This window comes from Rhynchophorus ferrugineus, unplaced genomic scaffold, assembly GCF_030347505.1.
Source record: "Rhynchophorus ferrugineus isolate W39M unplaced genomic scaffold, kcgeb_rfMv2 rfM7, whole genome shotgun sequence".
NCBI lineage: Eukaryota > Metazoa > Arthropoda > Insecta > Coleoptera > Curculionidae > Rhynchophorus > Rhynchophorus ferrugineus.
The window spans coordinates 16,972,252-16,990,514 of NW_027472586.1; the positions used below are offsets into that span (position 1 = coordinate 16,972,252).

Here is an 18,263-nt window from a genome sequence, read left to right on the forward strand (position 1 = left end):
CAAAGGGCCATTTGAGAACGTAGTTGCATGCATTCTACAGGCATAAAGCTCAAATTTAATAGCGTGCATGTACGTAACTTAATGACGACATGTTTGCTGGGTCGAAACGTTGCATCAGGATATACAAACAACGCCTTCTATAATGGCGCCGGGGTGTAGCATAAAACCGCTTCGGATGACGGTCCGTCTCATTTTGTATCGTTTTTAATGGCCCAACGGTAAACGGGAGAATGAAACTCGCCCCTTTTGCGACCTCCATAAGCCATGAAACGATGTTTGATTTTGTGTTCGACTGTATGCGGTTCGAATTAACGGTTTCGAATTAGTAGGAAAGCAGGAATTTTAATGTGTAACGAATTGTGCAGTGCAATAGCGAAATTCTTGAATCAAACACACGAATAGCTGGTCTGTTGGTTTTAGTGCTCAAATATTAAACCAAACTGTCATTTTAGTTCGTACATAGTTTCGTCTAATTATTCTCTGTTAACATTTTTGGATTGTGGTTACATTCTGTCGAATAAATACCTTTGTTTTAAGTTAAAAAGGTATTTTCATTAAACAAATATGAATATCGGTACTAGATTCGTCGTATCATTTATAAATTGATTAATATATTTTTGTACAAAGTTAGTGTTATTTCTGGATCTTTTAGAAACTAATAAGGCACAAATTTATATCTAATTGGCTACAAGAACTTGTGGAAGAAGGTCCCTTTAACAAGAAAGAAACAACTAATTTCCACCATATCAACTTGATTACACGGTTTAAGAACTACCGTTAAAATTAGTGAATTACAATACAAACTGTTTAAACATCCAGTTTTCATCCAAAAGGGTCGATATCATTCACGGATGGAAATTCGGTCCAAGATTTTCTTTGGTGTAAAGCATCTGTCACCTATATATCCAACTTCTTTTTTTATTCAGGCTTTTCAAAATTCTCTCAAACGTTTTTTGTGCAATGAAAACTCCAAGGCAATCCATGGCGGACATGGCCATTCCCATAATTCTGCTATTTATTCACATTTTCAATAATTTACATTCCAGAATATGGTGTATTTATGGCATAGATCAGATCGAAATCCACAAAACCAAAACTACGCTTGATTAGCTGTAACAGTACCAGAACTATAAATGTAATTCGAAAGTATGAATTGCGCCGTCTGACTTGCACTTTCACTTTTATCAAAGAAAAACAGTAAAACCTGATTGGACTTTTAAAAACGTTGACAACTGTATAACTATTTATTAAAATAACGTGATTTAAAAAAATTATTTTTGCATAATGAAGCTGAAATGGCTGTCAAGAGAGTGACAAATTAAGGTATTTTTACAGGGGATCAATTTTTGTCGTTTTATTTCAACAAATTCCGTAATTAGCACTTATATATATTATAGACAGTTGAGCTACCGACCTCAAGAAACACTACTATTGCAACATATGCTGACGATATAGCGATTTTATCATCATACGAGGATGCAATATTTGCAACAAGAAGCCTCCAACTTCATCTTAGCAAAGTCGAATTGTGGTTGAAAACGTGGCGTATCGAAGTAAGTGAGACAAAGTCTACCCATGTAACATTCACCCTTTGTAGAAGTACATGTCCCTCAATAAAATTGAATAATTATAAACTTCCGCAAGCAGACAACGTTAAATATCTGGGAATTCAATCAATGTTTGACATGGAAAAAACATATAGTTAAAAACCCAAAGAGCTTGAGCTTAAACTAAACCAAATGTACTGGCCGATAGGGCGTAAATTAAAATTGTCTATGGCATTGGACCTATGGTATTGAACTGTGGGGTACTACTAGCAAATTTAACATAGATATCCTCAAGAAGTTCCAGAATAAAGTGTTGCAAGTTATCGTTGATGCCCTATATTTCGTGTCGAACAAACTGATTCAGCCGCGATATCCCCATAGAACCCAAGACGAGTGTGATTCGGAGTGTTAGTGCGAAGTACTCTGAAAGACTATTAGCGCATCTTAAATGCACTCACCAAATGTACGCGATGACAGTGCAGTGCGTAGGCTCAAACGCAAACGGCCATACGAACTGATTATAGACAGAGTGAGATTTAAGAATCTCTAGAATAAACTAGAATAAATTTTATAATGAGTTAGGTGAGACTTTAAAATAAGTTAAAATAGTATCTAGAATAAGATTTAGATTATAAGCAGTACAGCAGATCACCTACTGAAGTAATATACTACATGTCAGGAGAGTTATATTATATAACTAAAATCATATAAAATACTTATTGCCCGCCGGAAGATTGTTAACGTTCTACGAGATTAATAAAAATTCAAGACATGTATTCATAAATTATTTGAATATCAAACAGCAATTGCTTTAATTTGCGACTTGTGTTAAATAATTATCGACTACTGACGCTTTCCCAAAGTAGGTAAATGTTACCTCAACATACATGCCTAGCTAATTAAACTAGATAAAGATAAATAGAGTAGGTTTACACAAAGAAGAACTAACTCTACTCTAATTTAAATCAATTTCATGGTCCTACGTACCTTAAATTTGGCAAAATGATTCGGTTTGACATGCAAACATAAACAAAGCTCTGCTTCCAACTTCGAAAATAATCCTGCACTATATCGTAACTTAACACAACATTCCACTATGGCCCCCTTCCTTTACGAGAGTAGTAAACAGCGAAAGTTTGAATAATTAATTTACAAAAGCTATCAAGATTGGAACAGAACCTCATTTAACAGTAATCAAGTTAAATATTACGATTCAATGGTGTTATTTAATGATTTAGCTATGTGGTGTTCTCAACATTCGGAGAATATTTAATCATATATTGTAGTACATTTATTTTTAAATATTTTATAGCGAGTGAAGTCTTTTGTTGGAAATTCAAATTATACATATAAACAACTGTTAAATAACCCATCCCAACTATCATATTCGTTGGTTTTGATATTCCTTTATGTAAAATAACGGTGGTCCTATTAATATCATTGAGTTATTCGGTACTTACAGACGTTAACTAAAAATAACATTTTCATAATTCATTACTATTTTGCTGAATTTCACAAAAATGCCGCCAAAACCCATCAAATACTTTCATGCATTTCGGTGATTCTGTTCAGTGCCATTCGAACGGTCAATTTTTGTTTCAACGATCTAAAAGGGGTAATATTAATATATATATATATATATATATATATATATATATATATATATATATATATATATATATATATATATATATATGAATAGCCAAAGTTCAAAGACAATAAATTGCCAGGTTTACTCAAACAAATCCAAACCTTATGGCGAGACATCTAGAAGAGACATCCACATCTACACCGAGGCATAATAATTATTATCATACACCTTGGACTGTGTATGATGGGATAATGAAGGTGTAGTTAATTAGGAGCTTCTAACACCAAATGAAAATGTTATTGCGATGATTGATGTCAATTCAGCAAACATAAATATATATCGATGCAGAAAATGTTATGCGATTGCCTGTATGAGTTGGAAAGCCATCCTCTTATGGTTGAATTCGGCGAATATTTCTGCCAAACAAGTCTCAAAATTGGTTCGTCGTATTAAAGTCGGTAAAGGGCGCATGCACTTTGTTTATCTCCAACGTTCGCCGTCTTCCCTTCAGCGCTAGCCTATGAACAGAACTTTATTTGAGGAGCTTCGAATCGGGCCAACAAAATTGAGCGAACGTGGGAAAAATTGGCGGGAAAATTAATGCGGGACATAGGTTTTGGCTCCCAGATAATAACCCTGTATTCCTTGTAATTTAATTATTGCTATAAAGAAGTTTTTGAATGATAAATATATGTTTAATAACTAATTAAGATTAATAATAAAACATATGATTATATAAAAACTTCATAAAAAAGATACGAAAAATTAAAACTTTTTATTTTACTTGCCAGAATATTGTTATGAAATCTGAAATAATATTTAACTTTGATTTCTACTTTGCATATGGTAATTACAAAAAACGTATCTACAAAACGTAAAAAACGAAAAAAATTGTTTCTGTTGAAGAGAATTGCACTTATTGATAATATCCGTAATACAAAACTTGTTAAATAATATAGAATTTTTTTTTCACAACTGTTGAGAGAAAAGATATTTAGTAATATTCTCAGATAAAATAATTATTAACAACATAAAAATTAGGTTCATCGAGGGTTGTTGGTACATTATTTCTCGATATATATTGTTGATATAAAAGATGTACAAATATTAGAAATAGTAATTGAAAAAAGGCAGAAAAAATACAATAATGTCATGTTACTATTACTTTTATTTAATTCTTTGAACAATGTAAATATTTTCAAATGTAACGAACACATGAACATGTAAAAATTACCAACCATTAATTGCACTATATTCAAGAATCGGTTTTTAGCTTCTTCTGTCCAAAAAGACAACCATATTTTCGACCTAAAATACAAAGTAAAACTCATTAAATACAGTATTTTTAGGAAAGAGTCACTTACTTATATTATTTTTTAGAGAAGCAGATATATCACTGCGTTTTCTAGGTGTTACTCTTTATGTGTCTCAAATGTGTTTGTTAGCACGTTTATTATTTACTTTATATTTTGAAAAGATACTAGCATAATATCCTCTTATAAGGACTGTGGTTCTTCGATCCAAATCACCTTGTGCTAATCAGCTTATAATTTTTCATACTACTCAGCCGTTGTGTCTGAATTAATTTAAACCCAGTTAACAAATATTTGACCTTCAAAATATTAATAACATTTCTAGAATATAATCACCATGCGCTAAATACAAATTCATACCAAATTATATAATTATGTCTCTGTCATTGACAGATGAATTACCTGTGCAACCAAATAAAGGTAATATTCTTATTTTAAGGTTTCATTATGTCTACCTCATAGTGACATTTCCTGATGATTTTCTTCTTCTGATGATTTTGGATTATTTTGTAATCGTTACGAAATTGTAAATGTTTGAAATCTCTTCAGGAATCTATAAATAGAATACTAAATTCTTATAAACATAATAGTTTTATTACATATTCTTACCATAATCTTTTAATGAGATGAATTTCAATATTATTTGTATTTTCTTCGTTATCATAACTTTGTTTATTATGTTACCGGCCATACTTACAATAATTTGATACTCTCTTAGAAACACGTAGACGGTACATATTATCTTAGCAATTAGCATTGCTTTTGAGGAAAAGAACACACGTACCGTCAAACATTGATTCACAAAACATTTTATTTTGGCGTGCCATTTTGAAAAGTATGGTTATAAACCAAAGAATACACGCCTGCTAACCAAACGACGAAAGCCGTCAATGATGATTTTTGTGGACCGACATTTTTCGAGAGAGATATCCGCCGAATCCATGCCGAATCTTCGCGCATGGTCTCGCACAGACACCGAACGTTCGCTTCGTTCAATTCCGTACTCGAAAAGTAAGTAGAAAGGGAAGGCAAGTATAAATCGAAGGTCTTGTGAATGTCATTTTCTGGCACACATTTACGAAGCAAAATGCAATCACCAAATATTAGGAGGATTGATTACAATGTGAATATGTTTCTGTCCAATATATCAATTTTCTCAAAATAATGCTCCTTATGCTGATGCTCCTTATGAGAACGGATACCACAACTAAACATTATACGAATGGATTAGTTTTGTGAAATAAGAATGATTCCCAAATTATTCTATTTTCAGTTTCAAATATATCAAAGTGGTTAATAATTAATAATAATAATATAATTAATAAATTAATAATTAATTTAATCATGCTTTGTGAAGTTTGGGTGTTCGTTATTGTTTAAATATATATGCTATTGTCAAATATCCTTTCAAAATTGTTTTATTTATATATTCCCTGTTTTGATTTACAAACCGGTATTACTTCATTTATTATTCCTTTGTTATTTTTAGAATAAAAAAGTAAAAGATCGCGTACTTATATTTGAGGCTGTGATGATGTTACAGTTCAAAAATAAATCTTACTTATTATACTTCGTTATAGTGTTTTGTGGTGTAGTAATTTAAACTTTTAAATTACAAACCGTTAAAAGAAGATACAAATATCCAGACAATTTATTATTTTAATTACTGCTCTTATATTAAAAATACTCTGAATACAAATTTCAGAAACATATCATGTTTAAATTTGACCACAGGACGATCACTGGTTATAATAATAGTACACATCTAATCTTACATAATGTAACTCCCAGTGATGTGGAATGCTCCGAAAACCCTACTATGTTCCGGTAACGTGGCTTTTTAAATTCAAAATCGTGCTAATTTTCGGAATATTTTTGGAGTCGTATACGAGCTAAACGTCGAGACTTTCACATTCCTTTACCAACTTTCGAATAATGTAGGCGTGAATAGGTTCTGCAGCGGAAAAATAGTTTTAGGGCTGGTGGTGTCGACGCAGCGTCGATCCCAACATTCCGGATAGCCTCCGCTCTATATACGGAAAACTAAATGAACAAAAACTATTTCGAAGTGGTCCATTATTAGCTAAATATGTCTGCATAGTTTTATAACTTTTTTATTATTGAACTTTACAAAAACTGGAAAGTTTAGGTTGTTTTAAAGTCATGTTAATTGAAACTGACGTAGGATATATTTTCCCAAATATCCTCCATAGGTCCTAATATATAGTCTATTCAAAGTAGCAGTAAATTCACGTCTTGATATCATGTTTTCATATATAACAACATTCTGATGTAAATAGAATAATGAAACAGAAGTTTTATGAAATATAATTTATTTGAGTGTTATAGTACTATCCAATGCATTTATTATTGAAGGATCTAAACTACAGTTAATTAAACACCCACAATACTTTGTAGGTTAGGATTATTTTATTATATTGACATTGAACACTTTTTTAAACCACCTATTGTATCCCCTGGAGAGTAAATCTACCTAATTAATAATTGTACATCTAAGTAATATATTTTATTTTCGTTAGAGAACATCTGTTAATTTGCATTCTAACAGTGATTTATAATTCCACAATTTGTCAATTTCTTTTTGTCAGATGGAATTCATCCAAACTGAAGAGTGTTATTGTAGACAATCCTTTTCACATTTCCAAACAGTTCTTGCTTGTATATTATTCTCGACCTGCATGTCTATTGTAGTTATTCTCATGCCTATTAGTTATTCTTTGTAACGTGGTAATAAGAACCCCAGCAGTTTCTTATTATGGTACTTACCTCTCTAACACAGATTACTGGTAAGAAGAGGACCGCATTGCCTCGTTCCTATCAGGTGTACCGGAAAATCGTTACTGGTTTTTATAATACATTTCTCTAAGTTATAAGTATATAATGTTATTATTTGAAACGTGTAATTTTTTTGTACTGATATCAAGCTTCAAAGCTATACATAAAATATTTTGCGAAAGTGACACCGTCATGGATTTATAACCCTTTGAAAATGTTAAGCTTCGTGCCTGAAAACGTACTTTTGCGGGAAGCATTCTTATTAAATTAAAAGAAAGAAGCTGCTAAAAATCATCATTTGCAGATATAAAATTATAGTGGGCATGGTTTAATACCAAAAATATGTGAGGTGTGGTTTCGAAAATTTGAATGTGGTGATTTCGATGTGCAGGTTAAGTATTGTTCTGGTAGACTGAACGTTTCAAGACGCGAAACTGCAAAAGTTATTGGATGAAGACCCAACCTAAACTCCAAAACGATTGGCAGAAGCGTTATATGTGGCCAAGAAATAATTAGCGACCGATTCCAATGTGGAAAATCTACAGTAATGGAATTTGAGTGCTAGATCAATAGAATGACAGTGGCGACTGAAGAAAAGTGGATTTATTTTGAAAACCCTAAGCGCAAGAATTCATGGTTACCTGGCGAAGCCGGCCGATAGACATCAAGGCCAAATCGTTTTGTCGCAAAACAATGCTCTGTGTTTGGTGAAAATGATCAATTTGAATCATGCATTGAAAGAGAAACGCCCATAATGGGCCCGGAGACACAGTAAAGTTATTTTACAGCACGATAACGTATCATAAAGCATAAAAATTCTAAACTATTAGAAAATTTGTCGATGAATGGTTTTACTAAATTGCCTGAAAGATGGGCAAGATGTATAGAATCAAATGGCTAATATTTTGAGTAAATAAATTTTTCCATTTTCTTGAAAATTATGTAGTTTTTTCTAGAAAAATAAACAGTAATGACTTTTCAGTACGCCTGGTAAATATTCCACCATATCTCGGCCGCTTTTGAGAGACAATTCCATGCAATATTTATGTCACATTGTTTATTCGATATTTTATCCATTCTAACAATTATGACGCATTTGAGATGACCTGACAAATTCGATTATTTAAATACTATTCACAACTTGATTTATTACGAAAGAAAATTGAATTATAATATGAAAATCTAAGTCAACCACTAAAATAACTGCAATAGCCTCTCAAGATACAAGACACTAACTCACAAAGACATAAAGCAAACTCTACATAATTCATTAACAATAGTGCGGAAAATGCTCAGTGTCTTACGACAATTTTTTTTCTTCATAGTCTACATTCAGTTGTGAATGCAAACATTTCATATTACTATCACTAGGCGTCGCAGAACGACCAGGGCAAGTCTTCCTGGATATAGAAAATGAATTCGATGTAACAATATGCTTTATTTTATTAACATTATAAGATTTTTAACCAACCGTACATCTCCTACTCGTACTCAAGATGATGGTGTTTCTCAGGGATCTATTCTCGGTACTACTTTATTTTAATATTACCATAAATTTCATATTTTATTATATAAGTCCGCATAAACTCAGCATCTAGAATAATGCAGAATTTTCTAGGTACCAATGGTCATCTTCAGGTCTTAAAATTTCAGTTTAAAATCCCCTGTCGTTCATTTTTGTAGAATTGGAAACTGTTCAGGGCATCACTCCCACACTTTCGGTAATAATGTCAAGCCAACAGTCATTTGCTAAAATGTTGAAACTCAAGATGAACTACTATATCTCCTGGAGTATTAATATCATTAAGTATTTATACTACACTGAGAACTAGCCATCGATCAATCTTTGATACTAAACACCTATAAATTTACTTATAGCAGTTTCTTATATAATTAAGCATATCGAAGAATGAGACTGGCTCTCAAAGAAATTATAAGAATCATGGCTCGGATTGGTGACAGCTCTCAAGTCACAGACACTTATATAGTTCTAGCCTCTAAGGGATAAAAATGTTTCATCACAAAGCTATAAGAAACAGTTGCTGTACCTCCTATTATAGAGGGGCTAGTATCACGTCTGAGCCGCCATGGGCTTTGCCTATCATCAATTTACTGTCAATTACCCGTTCCTTCCTAATAAATCGAATTGATAGACCTCTGTGTCCTAACTGTGAGGAAACAATGTCAGTCTGCCACGTTTTGGTGAAGTGCAGAAATGTATTAACTATCATAAGGATTCATAATTTACCTGATTCGTTGAAGGATGTGTTGCTTCAAAACCTGTAAATTGTTTGATTTCCTCAAAGAATTCGGTCTATATTTTGAAGTAAAATTTTAACCTGTAAATAGCGTTATTTTAGGTTAAGTGTATCTATACCACATTTTTTTCGACGATTTGACGAAGGATATTTAACCTCCGTTTTCGTCAAAAATAACCGGTCTGTGTTGATTCGGCAATAATGGCAGAATGACATTTATTGCACATATTGTACGTCTTGTAAATTAATATAATATAAACTAATCGAATGTATATAGTATCACACTATTGTTTTATACCAAATACCCAATATATTTTATATATCAAGCTATTATTTTTTTCACATTCTTTTTATGTCTTCTTCATAATGTAACACCCAACAATTATTTGGAACAGTATTCGGAGTACAAAATTAGAGCTGCGTTGATATCATAATGCCATCAGTATAAAATGTTTTCTTTAGTTTAATCGTAGATTTCCTTTTCGGTTATATAAAATCGGACTCCAGTAGCTCGTTAGTCTTTATTCTAGCCGCGTAAAACTTCCTTAATTCAGCCAAAAGCCATTTGAAAATCTTGATTAAAGAGTCGTTTCCAATTAGGGTCACCAAATGAATATTTTACTTAAAACGGCTAACCTAGAAACTTTAGCCACGTTGACGGAAATATCCCGAGCAACTATCAAGGTTTCATCGCTTCACAGGTGGTTAAATATCGATAAATACTTCATCAGGCTTTTTATTCAAGCCTTTTAATATTCCTTTCAGACATCAACTTGTTGCAGATTGTTTCAGAAATGTACAAAAATAAAATAAATCTGATAATAAAATATTCGTAGTTGAATACAGTGGATAAATGTATTTGAAATATAACTGTTCGAATATAATTAAACGAAATAAGCATAAATATGATAAAAAAATTTTTTTTACATATTTTATAGTCTCCTTTTACCAGCTATGAGTTTATCTGGACTGGACCTACTATTTAACGTGGGCCCGAACCACGGTCCTCGGCATTAAGCCCACAGACTGGCGAGTAACCAACTTATAAATCATCCCAGAAGACATCCAGTCTTACCCAGCCTGGTTACTGATGTGACTGGGATCATTTTCCTTCTCGGATTTTATACTCTTGTTTAGGAGAATTACAAATATTAAACAATCATAAACATAAATTTATGACCATGTCTCAGCAGGATTCGAACCCGCAGTTTTCGCAACAGAAGGAGGACCGTGCTATTGACTTTACCACTGCGCCACCAAGCCGGCTAAAATTTTATTTTTTTTTGTATATATTAGAGTCTCCTTTCTACCAACTAGGATTTATCAGGATCTATTGCTTAACGTGGGCTCCAAACAACGGCCCTCGACATTAAGTTTACTAACTAACGAGGGACCTATTTAGAGATCATCCCAGAAGACATCGGGTCTTACCGAGTCTGGTTACGGGCATGATTGCGATTATTTTCCTTGTTGGCTTTTATACTCTTGCCTAAGGGACCATCACAAATATAAATTTACAACTATGCCCCAGCTGGATTGGCACTCGCAACACTAGGAGGACCAAGCAGATCGGTTGGTCAAATTATTGCATTAAATTACTTATATATTTTTTAAGCATAGAACCCTATCTAAATGTAATGTAATTTGTAAGAATTTTATTTTAAAACATTATTTGATTTTATTCCTAGTTCATATTAGTAGGTTATTACTGCAAGTTCTTCTATTTTCCACATTCGAATTTTTATTACTGTCGTTTCTTTGTTACAAGTATAAAGTTATATTACAAGCCAAAATATATAATATATCAATTATAACCAGTGAAATATAGTGATTATTGATAATTATTATCTATCGGTTTGTTAAATTAATAAAAAATACAATTGTATCGAAAAGTTATATTTGTCATCGTAGTCATATTCTATATATATTAATCAATTGACAGATAAGAATCTCCCTCTCTTATCGAAACATTATAGAGTTTTATATATGAAGTGGTTTCAATTACTTTCAGCTGTAAAAATAAATCATTAATATATAATAAAACATAAATAATTGATTTAAAAAATATGTATATCATTAAAAACATTTATTTATATACTACAAAAGTATATATTTTTATCAAGTTAGGTACATTATACCATTCATGGTAATATCTCATTATTTCGTAACTAAAAATTGGCTTATTTATATAATTAAAACCTGTGTTAGCTTCTGATAGCTATATTTTCTAATACATTAATGTAAAATATAAAATTACATACACACACATTACATGTTACATGTGTTTATCTAATAGTCGTGCTGCTTATATATTGAACTACAACTGAATAATCTTCTTCTATATATTAATCGGCTTAGTGAAAAATTTGCCTCCCTTTTTGAGGAAAACCGTAGCACAGGGAGGTGTGGAACTTGGCACGGTTAAAGATTATACGGAGGAAGAATGTTTAGGCCTAAAACGTGTTGTGTAATATGCCCTACATATAAGTAAATTCCAACAAAACGAAACGCGTCCTAATCAAACAAGCAGGAATAGCCGTCAGATCGGTGACACAAAATTATAAACAAATATTTCAGGCTCTACTTTCATTGGACCTATTCCATCCGCTGCCAGCTTGAATTCTAATACGATAGATTATTCGCCATTTCTCAAGTATGTAATTGAACTACGTATGTATAATTTTACATCGTGACGTAAATATGGCAGCGTTGTATCGCAAAATGGCAATTAGACAGAACAATTTTTAATCGGATGACAAATCCTTAGGTTTTGTAGCTCAAACAATATTAGAACGGAAAGTGAGTGTGTTAAAATATTATTATATGATTTTATTTAATTTTTAGGAGTGTTGTTTAAGATTTTGCATTACCTGTGATTATTTCCGTATTGTTGGAACTACTAAAGAGTTATGGTAATTATACTTTAACGATTAAGCTCAAAAATGGTTAACAAAATTGTGATTAGATAAAGTTACATTTTAAATTATTTGTAGGGATAACAAATTCATGTGTCCGTTTTATCGGTGAGTATATTAAGCTATGAAAGAAAATCACGACATATGCAAAAATTTCATCCTAATATAGACTAAAAAAATTCCAGAATAACAAGAATCGTTAAGAAATATTTTTTAAAAATTATCTTGTTAGTAACTTCTAATCCATTTCAGGTTTCGTTAGTAAATGAATTTCATAACAGTAACCGAATATTGCAGGTAATAAATACATTAATTCGTGCATCAAGAGTTAAAATAAATATTGCATAGAATATTAACCATTCTAAAATAGTTTGTAGAATCATAATTCCTCATTTCTTGGTGTTTCTAGTCACCATGAGAGACGCGAACTAAAGCGGAAAGCACGCAAAAACGCGGGTTTACGCTTGACCATCTTCAGACACTGCTCCGAATCATCAACGAAGTTAGGTACATTATACCATTCATGGTAATATCTCATTATTTCGTAACTAAAAATTGGCTTATTTATATAACTAAAACCTGTGTTAGCTTCTGATAGCTATATTTTCTAATACATTAATGTAAAATATAAAATTACATACACACACATTACATGTTACATGTGTTTATCTAATAGTCGTGCTGCTTATATATTGAACTACAACTGAATAATCTTCTTCTATATATTAATCGGCTTAGTGAAAAATTTGCCTCCCTTTTTGAGGAAAACCGTAGCACAGGGAGGTGTGGAACTTGGCACGGTTAAAGATTATACGGAGGAAGAATGTTTAGGCCTAAAACGTGTTGTGTAATATGCCCTACATATAAGTAAATTCCAACAAAACGAAACGCGCCCTAATCAAACAAGCAGGAATAGCCGTCAGATCGGTGACACAAAATTATAAACAAATATTTCAGGCTCTACTTTCATTGGACCTATTCCATCCGCTGCCAGCTTGAATTCTAATACGATAGATTATTCGCCATTTCTCAAGTATGTAATTGAACTACGTATGTATAATTTTACATCGTGACGTAAATATGGCAGCGTTGTATCGCAAAATGGCAATTAGACAGAACAATTTTTAATCGGATGACAAATCCTTAGGTTTTGTAGCTCAAACAATATTAGAACGGAAAGTGAGTGCGTTAAAATATTATTATATGATTTTATTTAATTTTTAGGAGTGTTGTTTAAGATTTTGCATTACCTGTGATTATTTCCGTATTGTTGGAACTACTAAAGTGTTATGGTAATTATACTTTAACGATTAAGCTCAAAAATGGTTAACAAAATTGTGATTAGATAAAGTTACATTTTAAATTATTTGTAGGGATAACAAATTCATGTGTCCGTTTTATCGGTGAGTATATTAAGCTATGAAAGAAAATCACGACATATGCAAAAATTTCATCCTAATATAGACTAAAAAAATTCCAGAATAACAAGAATCGTTAAGAAATATTTTTTAAAAATTATCTTGTTAGTAACTTCTAATCCATTTCAGGTTTCGTTAGTAAATGAATTTCATAACAGTAACCGAATATTGCAGGTAATAAATACATTAATTCGTGCATCAAGAGTTAAAATAAATATTGCATAGAATATTAACCATTCTAAAATAGTTTGTAGAATCATAATTCCTCATTTCTTGGTGTTTCTAGTCACCATGAGAGACGCGAACTAAAGCGGAAAGCACGCAAAAACGCGGGTTTACGCTTGACCATCTTCAGACACTGCTCCGAATCATCAACTCGTCGTTGATTTTGTCAAAAGTGAGAAATCATATGGATTTTCTAGTAGCGCCATCTATGTGTCAGACCGGGGAATATATATATATATATATATATATATATATATATATATTCCAACAGGTCACAGGTCAATTACACACAACTAACAGGTCAATTGAAAATTCCCCGGCCTGACACATAGATGGCGCTACTAGAAAATCCATATGTTTTCTCACTTTTGACAAAAACAACCACAATGTATATATATATATATATATATATATATATATATATATATATATATATATATATATATAAATACAAATGAATTATTTTCATGTATTTATCTTTGGCAAAGTTTATTTTTTTGTAAGCGAAAACAACTCTAACCGTGACAAACACTGTCGAAAAGAACAATTTGTCAAGCTTTAATTCAACACTGGATGTAGGCGTGTGAGGCGGGGTTCGGGCAGACAGAAAAAAATCGCACCCATTGAAACTCGAACGTACACAACAAAGTACAAAGAACAAACTTTTGAAAAGACCGCATTACCAATATTTATACAAGATAAATTCTCTTTTACCCAAAGCCTCTTTCGAAACTTATTTCTTCATATAGAGTCGGGGACCGTGCAAAATTGGAACCATATTTCACAGTTAGGCTAAATAAAATTGTTATTACCTGAAAGAAATTGAAATGGGTGGGTGATCTGGTATTTCTATACCTTTCGTTTGCAAGAATCGTACGAAATCCCGGCCAGAATAAATTCGGAAGGTCCGACCCGGTCGCCGACTATTCTTTTCTGACAATGTAGACGGTTCTTTTCATTTCCTTCTCACTTAAATGGGCTGGAAAAATCAACTAATTAAATGTCTTGTTGGATATATACACGTGGCGGCTTTTTTTTGTTCGTGATTACAGAATAGAAATATTTATTTGGTATAATTAAATATGAAGTAAAATGATTTAACGTGTCAAACATAAATAAATTAATTAAACTTATCGTAGTCGGTACTGTAAACATTTGCCTTTATAATTTAATAGGCCCATAATTTTTTTTTTTTATTTTAATCTTTTTAATGCATTTTATTCAAAGTATAGTCCATCGACTGCCGCTATGTTTCACCATCTCTCAGCCAATTTACGGATTCCATCTTGAACGAACGATGTCTGGCCACGAATCGAACCAATTTTGGATACCACCACTCCTATATCGGAACAAGTAGTAATCAGAAGGAGCAAGGTCTGGAGAATACGGCGGGTGGGATAGCACTGCCCGTTTTAATGTTTTGAAGAATGTTTTTTCACAAAGTTTGCAACATGTGCTCCAGCGTTGTCACGCTGAAGAACAACATTGTTGTGTTTTTGCTCGATAGTAGTCGATATCGATCTCCATTGGTGGTTTCATCGAGTAATGCCCTCAAGTCCCCGTCTTCACATTTTTTGCCTATCCAGAGCGCTCTTTGCCTTCGGTGTTAAAATTACCAATTTAATACATCGAAACTGTCAAAGTCTTCAAATGTTGAATTCGATGAGGCACGGTTGTCATAAACTTCGCACAGTATTCGATGACCTTTAGCCTTTTTTTCTACTTTCCCTACTTTAGCCCTTTCAAACTATAGAAAAATGTGTAAAAGTTCCTGTAAATGCGATTTACTCTGTACAAATTCAGATATTTTCAATACACTGAAAACATTTTCTGTTCACGCCTGAATGACGGCGCTGACAAAATGGCACGTCTTGAAAATTAAAGCCTGTCGGAGTGAGGCTTCTACAAGAAGTTGGTTACACATGTACCAGATGCGATTTATTTTACAATATCACCAAGTAAATACCAGTCCAACCAAATACCAATGCCATGGTACGTTCCGTTTCTCTATATGCTTTGCAAGAATGGTCTCGATTCCTCAAACCGACTAATATATAATGTTGAGGATAATTCTGAGTGCCCTATGTTTTGTCAAATACAACCATATGCATCAAGGAATAGGTCATTAGCTTAGGAGCTTACGTAGAAACTCACTGAAAGGTTTATCAAGGAATACGTTAATTCTATTCATTCCGGCCCTGCTACCGTATTGTCATATTGCACCAATTTGCAACAGTATATAAAGATTTGTAATTAAGGAATACCATCATACCATTCCTGAGTTATCGCGAAATCAGAAACTAAAAAACATTCTGGACCTATCATTAGTGTTTCCTACCGTAGTTCCAATTTGAATCGGCAAATTGCACATTGCAAGCCCGACTAACAGCCTGGCATGTCTTAGACCTTCTTCCTTATCCGAATCTATATTCATGAAAATGGACAATCACAAACATAAATATATATTCCTATATGGGCAGAAGACCGTGGCGTCGATCATTGCAAGCCGCCTTTTTTATAGTTTGATAATTATTATTTATATTTTAACTACACCAAAGAACGTTTGGAGTAACCGTGGAACGTTGCCAATCCAACACCAACCTGTAATTTTTCTTTGAAAATTAATTTAATTAGGAACGAAATTGGGACAGGCTTTAAACACAAAATATATTAATTTATTTTAAATTTTTTTTTATTTAAATGAAGGAAGGGACGACTTGTCGAGCTGCGATATAAAGCGATACAGAGGGTTCTAATTTATTCGAAAACAGACCAAACCCATTTCACTCGTTCACCATTCCGGTTTCAAATAGAAGTGTTTAAAATTAGTAGTTTCATTTATATTAAATAAAGTTTGGTAAATATGTAAAGCACAGGATTCAAAACACTGCCTTGCAGTACACCTGCTTTTGCTTTTTTCATTGCAAGCTTTTTGTTGAATGCTTGTTCCCAAAATAAAACTAATATGTAAGTGTTCTACTATGAAGTCTTAATTTTTTCTATGGGACTATTATTTATTTTCATAAATTGTCTAACTTTTTGGTCAAACGTTAGGAAAAGGTCAAACTATTTACCTACATTTTTGTTTTCTAAAACTAATATTCAAATAAGAAAATTATGTCACAGGTGTTGACATTTCCTAGTTAAACAAAGTTACCATAAAATATTTATCGTTATTTGACCACGTGTATGGCGATGAAATTTTCACTTGTTTAACTTAGTTGTTGACCCGCTTTTTCGTAACGCCTGTTTGACTTGGCAAAGTTTCTAGCGTAAGTGAAATATTAATGGCGTCGCGTTAATTGAAAAAGATTGCTAACAGTCCCTAATGAAGGTTCTGCTTCACTTTTTACAGTTTATATTACTTGAGTTGATGTTTTATGGAGAATTTTAAAAATAAAGCTTCTTATAACTGTTAGTAATGTTTTATTTAGAAACATCTACGATATCAGTCAAATGCGTTTGTAGCCGCAGTGCTTTTAGAATCTTATTTATTGATTTATAAAATAAATTATAAACTTTCATATATTATTTCAAAAAATAGATAGACCAAGAATGATTAAATAATTTTCTTCTGAATGAACTTGCACTAAAAAAGATGCACCATAACACGGTTGTATAATTTTATGTTGTTGTGTTGTTTTATTCATTCTCAAAATATTTATTATATCAAAAATTTTAATAGATAGCAGAGATGGCATTAGATAATTATCGATCTGGAATATAAAATGTATTTCCCATATTTTCGCTATCAGAAAAGGTCTAATATTGGTTCATTCGTGATTCATGAAGTGGCTGTGAAACTTTATATCAGATAATATTGGGTTAGGTAACTCCTGTTAAAACGATTATAGAGAGACCTATTACCTCTACACCAGTTTGGGTTTATTAACAAACATTCGTCTATTGACCAGGTGCATATAATTAAAGATTTAATTGAAAAAGACTATTAAAATAAAATATGTATGTTCAGCTATATTGGTAGATATAGCGCAAGGCTTCGACAAGGTATAGCCCGATGGCCTTGTTCTTAAGTTCCAGAATATGTTACCGAAACGACGCAGTGAACTATTAAAATCGTCGAATATTTATAGTGAAACAAGACGAAGCCTACTCTCTAACAAATTACTCTAAATTAGCGTGGGGAACTATCGATTGAAAACAGTCGAAACAGTTGATAGTCGCAAAATAGTCGAAACA

At 32.3% G+C, this 18,263-nt stretch overlaps 1 protein-coding gene and 2 long non-coding RNA genes across 3 annotated transcripts in view; 1 reads left to right on the plus strand and 2 right to left on the minus strand.

Annotated features, from left to right (window-relative positions):
* Positions 1-18,263, plus strand: part of LOC143200049 (alpha-2B adrenergic receptor) — a 619,947-nt gene that overhangs the window by 462,120 nt on the left and 139,564 nt on the right. The window lies entirely within an intron of this gene.
* The window catches only part of LOC143199861 (uncharacterized), a 29,485-nt gene that overhangs the window by 2,744 nt on the left and 8,478 nt on the right, over positions 1-18,263 (minus strand). The window lies entirely within an intron of this gene.
* LOC143199915 (uncharacterized) lies at positions 4,299-4,935 on the minus strand. Its single transcript, XR_013006581.1, has 3 exons — positions 4,812-4,935; positions 4,503-4,750; positions 4,299-4,446 (listed from the first exon to the last, which is right to left on the minus strand). It is a non-coding gene; the product is annotated as an uncharacterized LOC143199915 (long non-coding RNA).